Source organism: Tupaia chinensis, unplaced genomic scaffold (genome assembly GCF_000334495.1).
Source record: "Tupaia chinensis unplaced genomic scaffold, TupChi_1.0 Scaffold000494_1, whole genome shotgun sequence".
Classification (NCBI taxonomy): Eukaryota; Metazoa; Chordata; class Mammalia; order Scandentia; family Tupaiidae; genus Tupaia; species Tupaia belangeri.
In genome coordinates this window covers 1,839,087-1,850,541 of record NW_006160006.1, presented here as the reverse complement: position 1 = coordinate 1,850,541, position 11,455 = coordinate 1,839,087, and the positions used below count along the sequence as shown (strand labels likewise).

The following is an 11,455-nucleotide window of genomic DNA, read 5'->3' as shown; positions in this document are numbered from 1 at the left end:
ATTTTATTTTCACTCGTTCAGGAGGGGGAACACGCCATCACTAATTCCACAATTACTTCATTCCTGGGTACTTGTGAAAAATGACTTCAAGTGTAAAATATTGTCTACGAAAGAATTAACTTAATAGATAATTTGGATTCAATTATTGGCTCAATACTAAAATTTGCTGGGAAAAGCGCAGGCAATATTTTATGACTGTCACATGATGCAGCGATTGTGAAATTAGTTATTAATGCCTTACGAGAGAGAGACACTTACCGAGAGTCAGCTGGGGGACGGAAATAGATCATAGGCTCAGGTGGGGGACTTCCGCCTCCGTTCCCCAGGTGACCCCGATTCTGCTGACCGAACCTCCTGTGCTGGCTTCGGTCCCTCCGCGCCCCAGGTGTGTGATTTGGGTTGGAGTCACACGTGAATTCTCTGGGAGCAATTAGAAGCTGAAGGTTGCCGCCATCCATCACGGCCAGGCGGGTGCCTGCCGAATGCCCCGAGAGCCGGGTGCGACCTCTCACCTCTGCGCCAGGCCATCCATTACCTCCGGCCAGCGCCGAGCGGGCGCCGAGCGAACTTTTAAAGCCAGGATGAATTGCAGGCAGCTTCTGACCGTTACTTCTCATCTCTAACTTGCTTGCTAGCCGAAGGGGACGTTTCTGTGACATCCCCTGGGGTCTCCCGGGGGTGAAGATGCTATACCTTCACGAGCACTCCTGACTGTACTGCAGCCACCTTCTAACTCCAGTGTACGATGCATCTGCTCCTCCTTCCTGCAGTGCTTCTCGGCCATGGCCTGCCAGCCCCCGGGGCCCTGTGGAGACAGAGAGCTTGGTCAGACCGCGCCTGCTCACCTGCAGCCTCCAGGTTGAGGGCTGGCCACAGGCCGTGAGCGCTTCTCTGCTGCCACTGCCCAGCTTAACTGCCGCGGCCGCCCGTGTCATGGGGTGGGATGCTGAGGGCAGAGGGTCCTGGCCGTGAGCACCACGGGGTGGCTGGATTCTGCCACTAACCCAGCAGCAGCGGGAAGGGGCAGCTTGTTCATTCGACAAATACCAAGTTGGGTCTAGCAGGTGCCAGGAGGGTTCTGTGAGGCCCTTGGTGCTGGGCTCACAAAGCCACAGAACAGACCCCTGCTTGGAGCACTTCATACTCTGCAAGCATTCTCTCTCTCTCTCTCTCTCTCTCTGTGTGTGTGTGTGTGTGTGTGTGTGTGTGTGTGTGTGATGACAGCAACCAATCAGTTTTCAAGAAGCTGATTTCTCTCTTCCATGAGCGTTCTTTCCCACTATACAAGATGGCTGGTGAAAGCTGCGAAGCAGGATACTGAGAAGGAATCTGAAGCCAAGGAGGCTGATGCCAGTGGCCAGGTTAAAAAGGGTGACCCCAAGGCTAAAAAGCCCAAGAAGGGGAAGCCCCATTGCAGCAGAAACCCGGTCCTACTCCGGGGCATCGGCACATACCCCCAGTCTGCTGTATTCCAGGAAGGCCATGTACAAGAGGAAATACTCGGCCACTAAATCCAGGATTGAAAAGAAAAAGAAGGTTCTTGCGACTGTCACAAAACCAGTCGTGGAGACAAGAACAGTGATACCCGGGTGATTAAACTGCACAAAACACCTAGGTATTATCCTACTGAAGATGTGCCTAGAAAGCTGTTGAGCCACGGCAAAGAACCCTTCAGTCAGCCTGTGAGAGAGCTGCGAGGCAGCATCACTCCTGGGACCATTCTGATCATCCTCACTGGATGCCACAGAGGCAAGAGAGTGGTTTTCCTGAAGCAGCTGAACAGTGGCTTGCTACTTGTAACTGGACCGCTGGTTCTCGATCGAGTTCCATTGTGTAGAACACACCAGAAATTTGTCATTGCCACCTCCACGAAAATTGATATTAGCAAAGTAAAAATCCCAAAGCACCTTACCGATGCTTGCTTCAAGAATAAGAAACTGAGGAAGCCCAGACACCAGGAAGGTGAGGTCTTCGACACAGAGAAGGAGAAATACGAGATTTCAGAGCAGCTCAAGAATGATCATAAAGCTGTGGACTTGCAAATTTTACCAAAAATCAAAGCTGTTCCTCAGCTCCAGGGCTACCTGTGATCTGTGTTTGCCCTTACAAATAGAGTTTATCCACACAAATTGGTGTTCTAATTTTTTTTTTGCCAAGAACCTAATTAAATATTTAAAAAAATGTTGATTTTTTTTCTTCCATGAGTGAGCGCGAGAGAGATACAGAAAGCAGCACCCCACAAGGGCTTGTTGCTGCAATCTACCCCATTCTTCACCCAGCCCCAGAGCAGGAGCCCCCACACACCTGGCCTACTCGGGAGACCTCTGGAGTTGAACCAGGAGCCTCCCCAGGTGGGACCGCCTCTCAGGGCTCTCTGCTTTACCGCCGTGCCACAGCCGGGCCCCGATCAATGGTTAATAGGTAAACTATGGCGCTGAGTAGAGGGAAATGGGTGCTGCAGAAAAAAGAAGTACAGTGAGTAAAGGGGGCCTGGAGACCCCGACAGTGGTGGGGAGAGGACAACTTTAAATCCAAACCAGGGTAGCCAGGGCAGGGCTCGCTAGGAAGGTGATATCTGAGAAAAGATTTCAAAAGAGGAAGTGAGGGCTCCAGAGAGAGATCTCTGCAGGGTAAGGAGCAGCCAGGGCCCAGGCCTCACGCCAGGTGGACTTGGTGTGCTTTAGGAGTAACATCTGGGTGTGGAACAGAGCACAGAGGTGAGGGGAGGAGACGAGGGCAGAGCCGTGCTGGGGGCTGTTTTGAAGACTTGCCTCCTTCTCTGAGTGAGATACGGAGCTATTGGGAGCTTTGAGCAGCAGGTGGGAACATTGTGACCTGTGCTTTAAAGGGCTCGCCGAAGGTTGGAAGGGCCCCCAGGGATTCACGTGTCGACATTTGGCAGGCCCTTGTAATGGTGTTGAGAGGTGGAGACCCGATCTGATGATGGTCTTGACAGGTGGGGCCTTTGACAGGTGGTTGGGATTGCACGAGGTCATCAGAGCAGGGCCCCGTGATTGGCTGCGGTGGGCTTATAAGGAGAGAGCGTGAACCAGGCCTGTGCTCTGCTCTTGCCCTGTCTGATATAATGCCTCTGTGCTGCCTCAGGATTCTGCAGCGTCCTGTTCAACAAGAAGGTCCTCATCTGCTACAGCCCCTTAGCCTTGAACCTGCAGAACTGTGAGCTAAATACATCTTTATTCTTTATACCCCAGCGTGGTATTCAGTTGTTAGCCACAGAGGAGCAGAGGGAAGCAGGGCTCTCCTGGCTGGGGTGCATGACTGGACGAGGGGCCAGGAGGAAGCTGCAGGCGAGTTAGTAAAGCTAGGGCGGGAAGTCGGCGTGGCCAGGTTCTGGATGTTTCGAAGGCAGCATTGATAGGCCCTGCTAACGGGGTATGTGTGTGAGAAAAAGAATCTAAGGTTGTCTCCAAAGCTCCCCAAAGCTCCCTGGAAACTGGAGTTGAAACATACACTCACAGAAAGGAAGGTATGATCCCTAAACCATGTCCTCGCTGGGCTCTCCTCCCTCGTCCTGCCTGCTACCCTCCTCGGCCTTCTGAGTGCACCCCTCAGTCAATCCTGCACACGTGACCTCGAGTCCAGGGTCTACTTACGAGGAGCCTGAACTAAGACGTAAAGTCCATAAAGGCGATTCACTAAGGAGCCACCGTCCTGATCAAGAATCGAACACCAACACCACCCAGCTGTCCCTTCATGCCTCATCTCACGAGTGCCATTAATTCAATGATTCCACTGTCAGCTAATTTGTCTGCTTCTAACCCTAATGCTACTGCAGTCTTACGGTGTGTTTCTTCTGTCCGTATTTCTTTGCTTGAGATCATGATGACATTCCCATGGCTGCACGTATCCCGGATTCACTCTCGATGGTGTGTGGTATTGCCTCGTGTGGATATATACTGCTTAACGCGGTCTGATGTTGACTGGCGTTTTGGACGGTGCCCAGGTTTTTGGCTATGACAAATCTTATGACTATTCTCATGTCTTGGTGTACATACGCAGTCACTGTTGGGTGTGGGATGAGTGAATTTGCTAGGTACTCAAATACACTTAGTTCTCCCAGCTCCTGCTCTAATTGCTCTACCAACACACACGTTCCAGTTGCTCTACACAGTTGTTAACACTTGGCATTGTCTGGCTCTTCTGTTTAGCAGTTCTGGGTGAACAGCACTGTCTCACTATGGCTTTAATCAGCATTTCCCTGACAAGGATTGAGCAAGTTTTCATCGATGCTAAGTTCACTTTTGTAGAACTACCTGTTCATGCTTTATACTCATGCGGGCTGATCTATGAAGCGACTCTGTGGTGTTTTAGTGAAGAAAGTGTCAGGAAAAGGGCCACCTTTGTGTGGAAGTTGCTCACCTGTCACACAGAAGACTGGAAACTGAACCTTGGATTCAGCCATGGGGAGGCCATTGGTGACATTGATGAGAAAAGATTGAGTTGTCTTTTTCTTATCGATTTTTAGAATTTGTGTATTTCAGACACGAGTCCTTGGCTGATTATACACAATGGAAATGTAACTTTCCACCCTGGATTAACTTTCACTGTCTTAGGGGTGGTTTTCGGTCAACAGAAGTGTTTTTATTTTTTATTTTTTGGTAATGTTATCACATTTCTTTGGTTAGTACATTTTATATCCTGTTTAAGAATTCTTTGCCTAACCCAGGATCTTGAAACTGTTCTGTTTTCTTCTGGAAGCTTTGTAGTTCTAAGGTTTCTGACCTGAGAAACTGAAAGGGTGGCATTGCTGTCAGCTGAGAAGGGCTGTCTGGGAGGGGCTGGGAGGGAAGGTGGGAGATGGGGTTGTAGATGTTAAGTCTGAGGTAAGCGAGATGTCCTAGTGAAACTTCCACAGATGGTTGGCTGTCTGGGGAGAGTTCAGGAGCTGGGCTGCTACGAAGGCCATACTAAAGAAATATGAGATAGAAGTCAAACCTGGAGTTTAGGGCATGGCCATATTAAGAGCACTGCATGAGGAAGAACCAGAGGAGACGGAAAAGCCACAAGATGGGAGGGAAACGAGCGTTATTGGCCAACTAAGTCCAGCTGCTGCTTCTCACAGTCAGGGAAAGGAGAGGGAGTTTATTCTGACCAGCTACAGGGAGACCGTCCGCGAGGATCACCAAACTGACCCCAGAGGCTCAACGTGTTCTTGGTATTTGCAGGTACAAGACAGAGCATGTCCAAATCACTCCTCACCACAATCGGTCAATCCCGTCCCCCAGGTAATCACCCTAATTCCTTCAAATACCCACTCCTGTTCCTCATTGACTATTCTTCAATCAGACCTCCCCATGAGTCAGCGCTTGGTCAGATAGTTCTGGTTAGAGGCCGTTCTTAATTCCAAAATGGCTGCAGTCCTGCTGGTCTGCCTCACTACGGGACCGTGGTGTCCTGAGGGCTAATGATAAGGGTCCCGGAGGGTCGACTTTGTGTTGAAGTTGCTCATGTGTCTTGTACACGGAGGACTGGAACCCTTGCCTTGGATTCAGTCACGTGGAGGTCACAGGTGGCATTGACCAGAACAGTTCTGGAGGAGGGGGAGGGTGAAAGCCTGACTGAATAAGCTAGAGAGAAATACCTGGATCTGGTGGAGACCACCCTGGTGGCCACGCTGGTGCTGGGATGCTGAGACCAGGCCAGCAGGCTTATGGAGTGAGCCCATTACACTTGCCAGAACTTGGGTTTTGTCTTCTTTTTAGAAAAGTGTATTTATTCCATAAGGAAGAGAGAAAGAGATTGAGGCAGCATCCCCAACAGGGTCTTGATGCTGTGATCCGCTCTCAGCTGCCCCAGGTCAGGGGCTCCTGTGTGTCCGGGAAGGCCCCAGAGAGGTCGCTGGACGTGAGCGAGGAACCCTCCCATGTGGGACCTGCCTTGAGAGCGTCCTTCTCACCACTGCACCGCCACGTGGCCCCATAGTTGTTCTCAATGAGTGAGCCGAGCGGGTGGGTACTGCTGAGGAGTCCGTGGGCAGACCCGGCTCTGTGGAGGGCTGGGGCCGTCCCAAGCTCTTTGGCCCAGCACACGGTGCTCCCGAGTCCCCGTTCTTGGCCCAGTTCATTTCCCTCTCTTGCTCCCTCCTTCCCCTTCTCGTTCCTCTGATGCTGACCTTCTGTTTGAGCTTCTTGGCTTCACTCCATGGAGCTTTGGCCTTCATGTGGTTTCTTCTAGAATCTCTCCCACTGTTCGTTTGTTTTTAAAGAATTTATTATTTGCTATAGGGTATGCGTGCTCACCAGAGAGACAGGGTGGGGGATGGGGAAGTGAGAAAAGACTAGGACTTGAACTATGGTCAGCCAGGTGGGAGTCCAGCACCTTCACCACCACGCCACCTGCTGGCCCCTCTCCCACTGCTTTAGCCTGACTGAATCCCATGTGTCCTTCCAGACTCGGCTCAGGCAATCGTCCTCCAGGACCCCTGGGCACCCACAGCATTCCTCCCATGGGCTCCCAATGTCTCTTTGCCCTCGCGCTGGGTGGTGAGGTCCTGGTGCACCCATTTGTGTCATGGTGCCACGCACAGGCCTGGCACAGAGCAGGGACTGCAGAATGCTGACACCAAAGGTAGGCTGCGCGTGGGCTTCCGGGAGGAGATGGCGTTCCAGTAGCAGAGCAGCGTGGAGGGGTGGCCCGTGTGTGGTGCTCAGGCGTGCGTGCTTGCTGGAGGGCCTGCCTGCTGAGGGCTTGCACTGGGCACAGTCGGGGTAGCCACGGTCCTGGGTGCTGGCTGCAGCGAGGTGGCGGGGGTGTGCCCAGACTGCAGCAGTTGAGAGCAATTATGGATATCACATCAAGCTAATTTGCATGGATAAGTGCAGCCAGTGAGGCTTGGCTTTCAGGGTCTGATTGATTTAGGGCAGAAGGCTTTCTGGCAGGGGGCTCCCCTCAGGTGAGCGTGTGGCCGCCAGTGTAACTAATCCTGCTGTCAGCCCCTGCTACTGTCCCGCACCAGAGGAAGCCCCAGGCAGTTGCAGGAATGTTTTTAGGGACCTCTCTGCTTTTTCTTGCTGGGGCACTTAATGGATGAGCTTGATTGCTTTTAAGTCTAATTAGAAAAGTAAAACAATGTTTAGTGTGGAGCATCCGAAACACAGAGAACGGTATACAGACAAAAATGAAAATAACCCTAATTCTAATACCTAAGATAGCCAGTATTAGCATTTTAAAGGTTTCCCTCCAGTCTTTTTTTTATGCATGCATTTTTTTAAAAACAGAATTTCTTCCTTACTATATTTCTAGTCTATGGTCTTCTTAAAGTCCAAGATTCTATTTCAAGCCTTCCCTGATTCTAAGTGACTAGAATAGTCTACCTTGCAGATACACTGGCTTATTAACCAATCCCCAACTAGCAGACATTAGGGTTCTTTTCAGTTCTTTCATTCTTATACGTAATATACATAACACCACAATAAAAACATTACTCATAAGTCTGTATCTTGTGTAATTTACAATGAATTCCTAGAAGGCAGATCTTGTTACACATTGTCAAATTACTTTCCAGAACATTTGAGTGGGTGTGGATGTTTTTTGGTTTTGTTTTAATCAATTTATACCCCTACCAGCAATTATTTGGAGTGATCATCTTATGGCCCTGGACATTGTTGTTAAAAATGTTTAATGGCTGCTTTATTTTTAGTAATTTATATTCTTTGTCTATTTTTAATTGGTGTATTTTACCTTTTTATAAGTATGAGCTGTACGTGTAGGGTAAGAAGAATGAGTTATATCCGTGTTTTATTCTAATGTATCATTTGCCTGTTTATAACAGGGATTCTGAAGCACACAGATTTTACTGTGCTTATAAGAATCTCTCCATAATGTCTTACCCTCGTGCTTAGTCTTCCACCACAGGTAAATCAACTATTCATCTATATTTTTCCACTTAGTTTATTATTTCATGTGACTTATGAGTTGAAAAAATTCATCCATCTGAAATTAATCTTGATAAAATTGCTTTTAAAGTTACCAAACAAATAATTAACCAAGAGTTCCAAATAATGTTTTCCTTACTATTTACTGATGACATCTGCTTTCAGAATTAAATCCACACAAATGCGTGCACTTATTTTTCTACTTGAATTTGCGAATTACGTGTTAATTTCAGTTCCACGTCACTTGATTTCTGTAGTTACAGTCGCTACTTATACCTGTCATGGTAAGTCTCGCTAATCTTATTTCTTATAATGTTTTGGGAAATTATAGCTGCTGTATTTTTTATAGATGACCACTGGATTGCTTAGTTAAGCTTTAAGAAAAAAATTCCCTTGGAATTTTGATTGGAGTGACATTGAGTTTAAAGTAATATGCAAAGAACTGACTTCTTTACAATGGTCACCCTTCCCTCCCACAGACTAGCTGCCTTTACTGATGTTCTCTTCTAGTAGGGTGTTGCGCTGTTGAGAGGGACTAGGGTGGCCTCACCTGAAAGTGGGGACAGGAGGAGGTGTTGAGGATGCAGACAGGCTGGCCGAGACTTGTTGCACCTGTCCTGGGACCTCACAGCCCTCTCTAGGAGCCCCACCCAGGGCCCCCTGCGTGGGACACACACGCTTCTGTCCAGAGGCCTGGGACTATCAAACTTGGTTGGAAGCCAGTAGCAGGTGTTGCCTTATTTCTAAGTCTTGTTTGGTGCTCATGTCTCATTTCGCCTCTTGATTTCTGGCTAGCACTCTGGCTTTGGAAGCACAGCTTGCTGAGTTCGGGGCTGATGGGCGGTGAGCGGAGGCTGGTTATTGTGGAGGATGTGCTGTGGGTGTGGGGCTTGCCTGGGAGCTCGTTCTATGTGGTCTGCAGATAGTCTGACTGCCCAGTGTGGAGCTCTGCTGGAATCTCTTGGCTCCTTGTGCCCCTAAGAAACCCTGTCGAGTGTTAGTAGGAGGCATGGTGGTTAAGGCACTGGAATTCCCACGTGGCCAACTGTGGTTCAAGTCTCTCTCTCTCTCTCTCTCTCTGGCAAACTCATGGGAAAAGATAATACTAGTAATTTTTTTTTTTAAACAAATACTGTTGATCAGGAATCCTGACCCCTGCCTGTCATGAAAACTTTAGGGCATTTTTGTTTCTCTTCTCAAGATGAAGCCAGAGTTGTATCTCTCTCTCCCCGTCTCCACGTGCATGCACACGTGTGTGTGTCTGGCCTCAGAAAACCCTGTCTAGATAGCCTAACACTCAGCCCAGGTACCCTCTGGCTCTAGTTCACGACCAGTGCCCAAGACGCTTGTGCTCGGAGTCCTTTTGGAGCAGAGGTCTGACTCGCAGGAGCTGAGGGCTCACTTCTGGATGGAGGAATGATGGGTTGGACATGCGGGATGGGAGGTCGTCTCCTCCCTGAGAGACAGACATCACCTCCAACAGAGTCTTCACACTATAATCCATCCCAGCCTTGGCCAGTTGGGATCACAGGCCTGTACGTGTTCCCGGCGTGTTCAGAGAGGTCCAGGGATGTGAACCCAGAACCCCATGCCCATGGGGGCCCAGTCATACCACATGGCACAGCGCCTGGCCCCTATTTCTTATCTGTCTGCTTTGGGCATGAGTATTTCCCATGAGAGGGCTTCCTCGCTCACCCCTCTGCCTGCCCACCCCGTTCCCCCAGCCATTGAGTTGGCCATGGCATGGCTAGCTTCCTCTGGCCCCCGAACCTCATCTTTCGTCTTCCCCTCATCTCTTGCCATCCACACCTGAGGGACCCCTCACCTCACACCTCCCTGTGGAGTTGGGCTCCATGTCAAAGTCACGCAGAATTGTCTAATTATAACAGATTAATCCATTAGGATTTATGCCTTTCTATTTATTGGCTGGAACTATCCATTTCACAGCTGTGGCTCACATCTAACCAGCTAGCAGGCAATTTAAATATAGAAAGCAATTTAACCTAGTTGGATACCGAGCAGCTCCCTTAATGTAGTGCATAAATTTCAGAGCTCTTTGCTCTCAGCCCTCAAAAGGGCAGCCAACAGTTTCATGTCCCAAAAAGATTCGGCTTTTCAGGGAATTTACACCCCAAGAAGGGATCCTGGGTATTGGGTAAAAGAAAGGAGTCGTTTCAAATGAGGTCAGGGGTTGCTTCTAGGTCAGTTCAGCTTTTCTTTCTCATCTTCTCCTGGGCAAGGCAATCTTCTCTGAACTGCACTCCCCGGGCGTCTGCCGCTGATGAGAGGGTTCCGTGTTTTCCCCTCTCCTCTAGCTTTCGTTGACGGCCTGTTTGGGGGAAGTGTCCTCCCCACGCACAGTTCCCAGGGCTGCGGCCTGCTGGGAGCCGGTGGGCTGAACTACAGCAGGTCTTTTCTCATGCCTCCTGCTGGTGGGAGAACCCATGAATACGTGTCAGGGCTGGAGAGAGGTTGGGGGTGGAGAGGGTCTGTGCGAACTGGCAGACCCAGTTCTAACCCAGAATGCAAGAAATGTGATCCAGACTCTTGTGTGTGAACGCATCTCCAGCCTTGCAGGGAGGAGGTGAGCAGGGGAGAGGCTTTGCTGGGATGAGAGGACAAGGGAGGACTAGGAGGCTCATGAGGAAAGTCTTCAGGTCGGAACCAGATGATGGTACAATGGTACAAAGTGATGCTCTGCGAGGCTGACCCACATGGGAAGTCCCAGGTTCAAGGCCAGAGACCACCCTGAGTGTGCCAGGCACGTGTATGCCCGTGAGCTGGGGTTGACTGAAGACGGGTGGGCTGCAGCGTCGGAACCCTGTGAGTGCTGTCTCTCTCTGCCTGTCTCTCCATCTGCCTCTCTCGTGGAAGAGATAAATAGACTGAAACATCTTTGAGTGCCTGTAGGGTTGTCCGGGTGTAGGATTATGCATTTCCTTTCTGAGGCCCCAGAGTGCAGAGGTGTTAGGCTGCGGGACAGAAGACGGGGAAAGAAAGAGTTGGATTTGATGTTCATAACAAGACCCTTGCATTGATCAAAGCTTCCCCCCCCCCCCCCCCAGACAAACCCCCACACCCCCCGTAGTAGAACCCTCCAGTTAGAGCGGTCTGACTTTTGACAGCACGGGCATAGGCTGGAGCCCGACATGTGCACAGGCACCCTCGCTGGCTTCAGAGCCCGACAGGGCCGGGGCCTCGGGGGTCCTCTGACAGCTTCTATCAGCATTGCCCTGGCCGCCGTCTTGGGGAATCTGGGTCTGATACTTGGGGCACTTCACCCACTCCCCCTGCACTTGGGAAGGGAAGACCCAGGCTTTGGAAGGGTGGAGCTGGCTTAGCTCACATCACTGAGCCACGGACCTCCCCTCAGCTTGGGCTTAGTTCTCCCCAGAGCAGGAGGACAGTTACGGGAGTGGGAGTGTCTGTTTCCTGCTCTAACAGAGTACCATAACGGAGCAACCTGGGTGACAGGTGTCCCCAGGGCCTCACCCCCTCTGAGGGCCTAGGGAAGGGTCCGTCCTAGGCCTCCCTCGGCTTCTGGTACTTTCTTGGCATGT

At 50.3% G+C, this 11,455-nt stretch overlaps 1 pseudogene; it reads left to right on the top strand.

Moving 5' to 3' along the window:
* Positions 1-482: 482 nt before the first annotated feature.
* Positions 483-2,141, top strand: LOC106735716 (60S ribosomal protein L6 pseudogene; annotated as a pseudogene).
* The last annotated feature ends 9,314 nt before the right edge of the window (positions 2,142-11,455 follow it).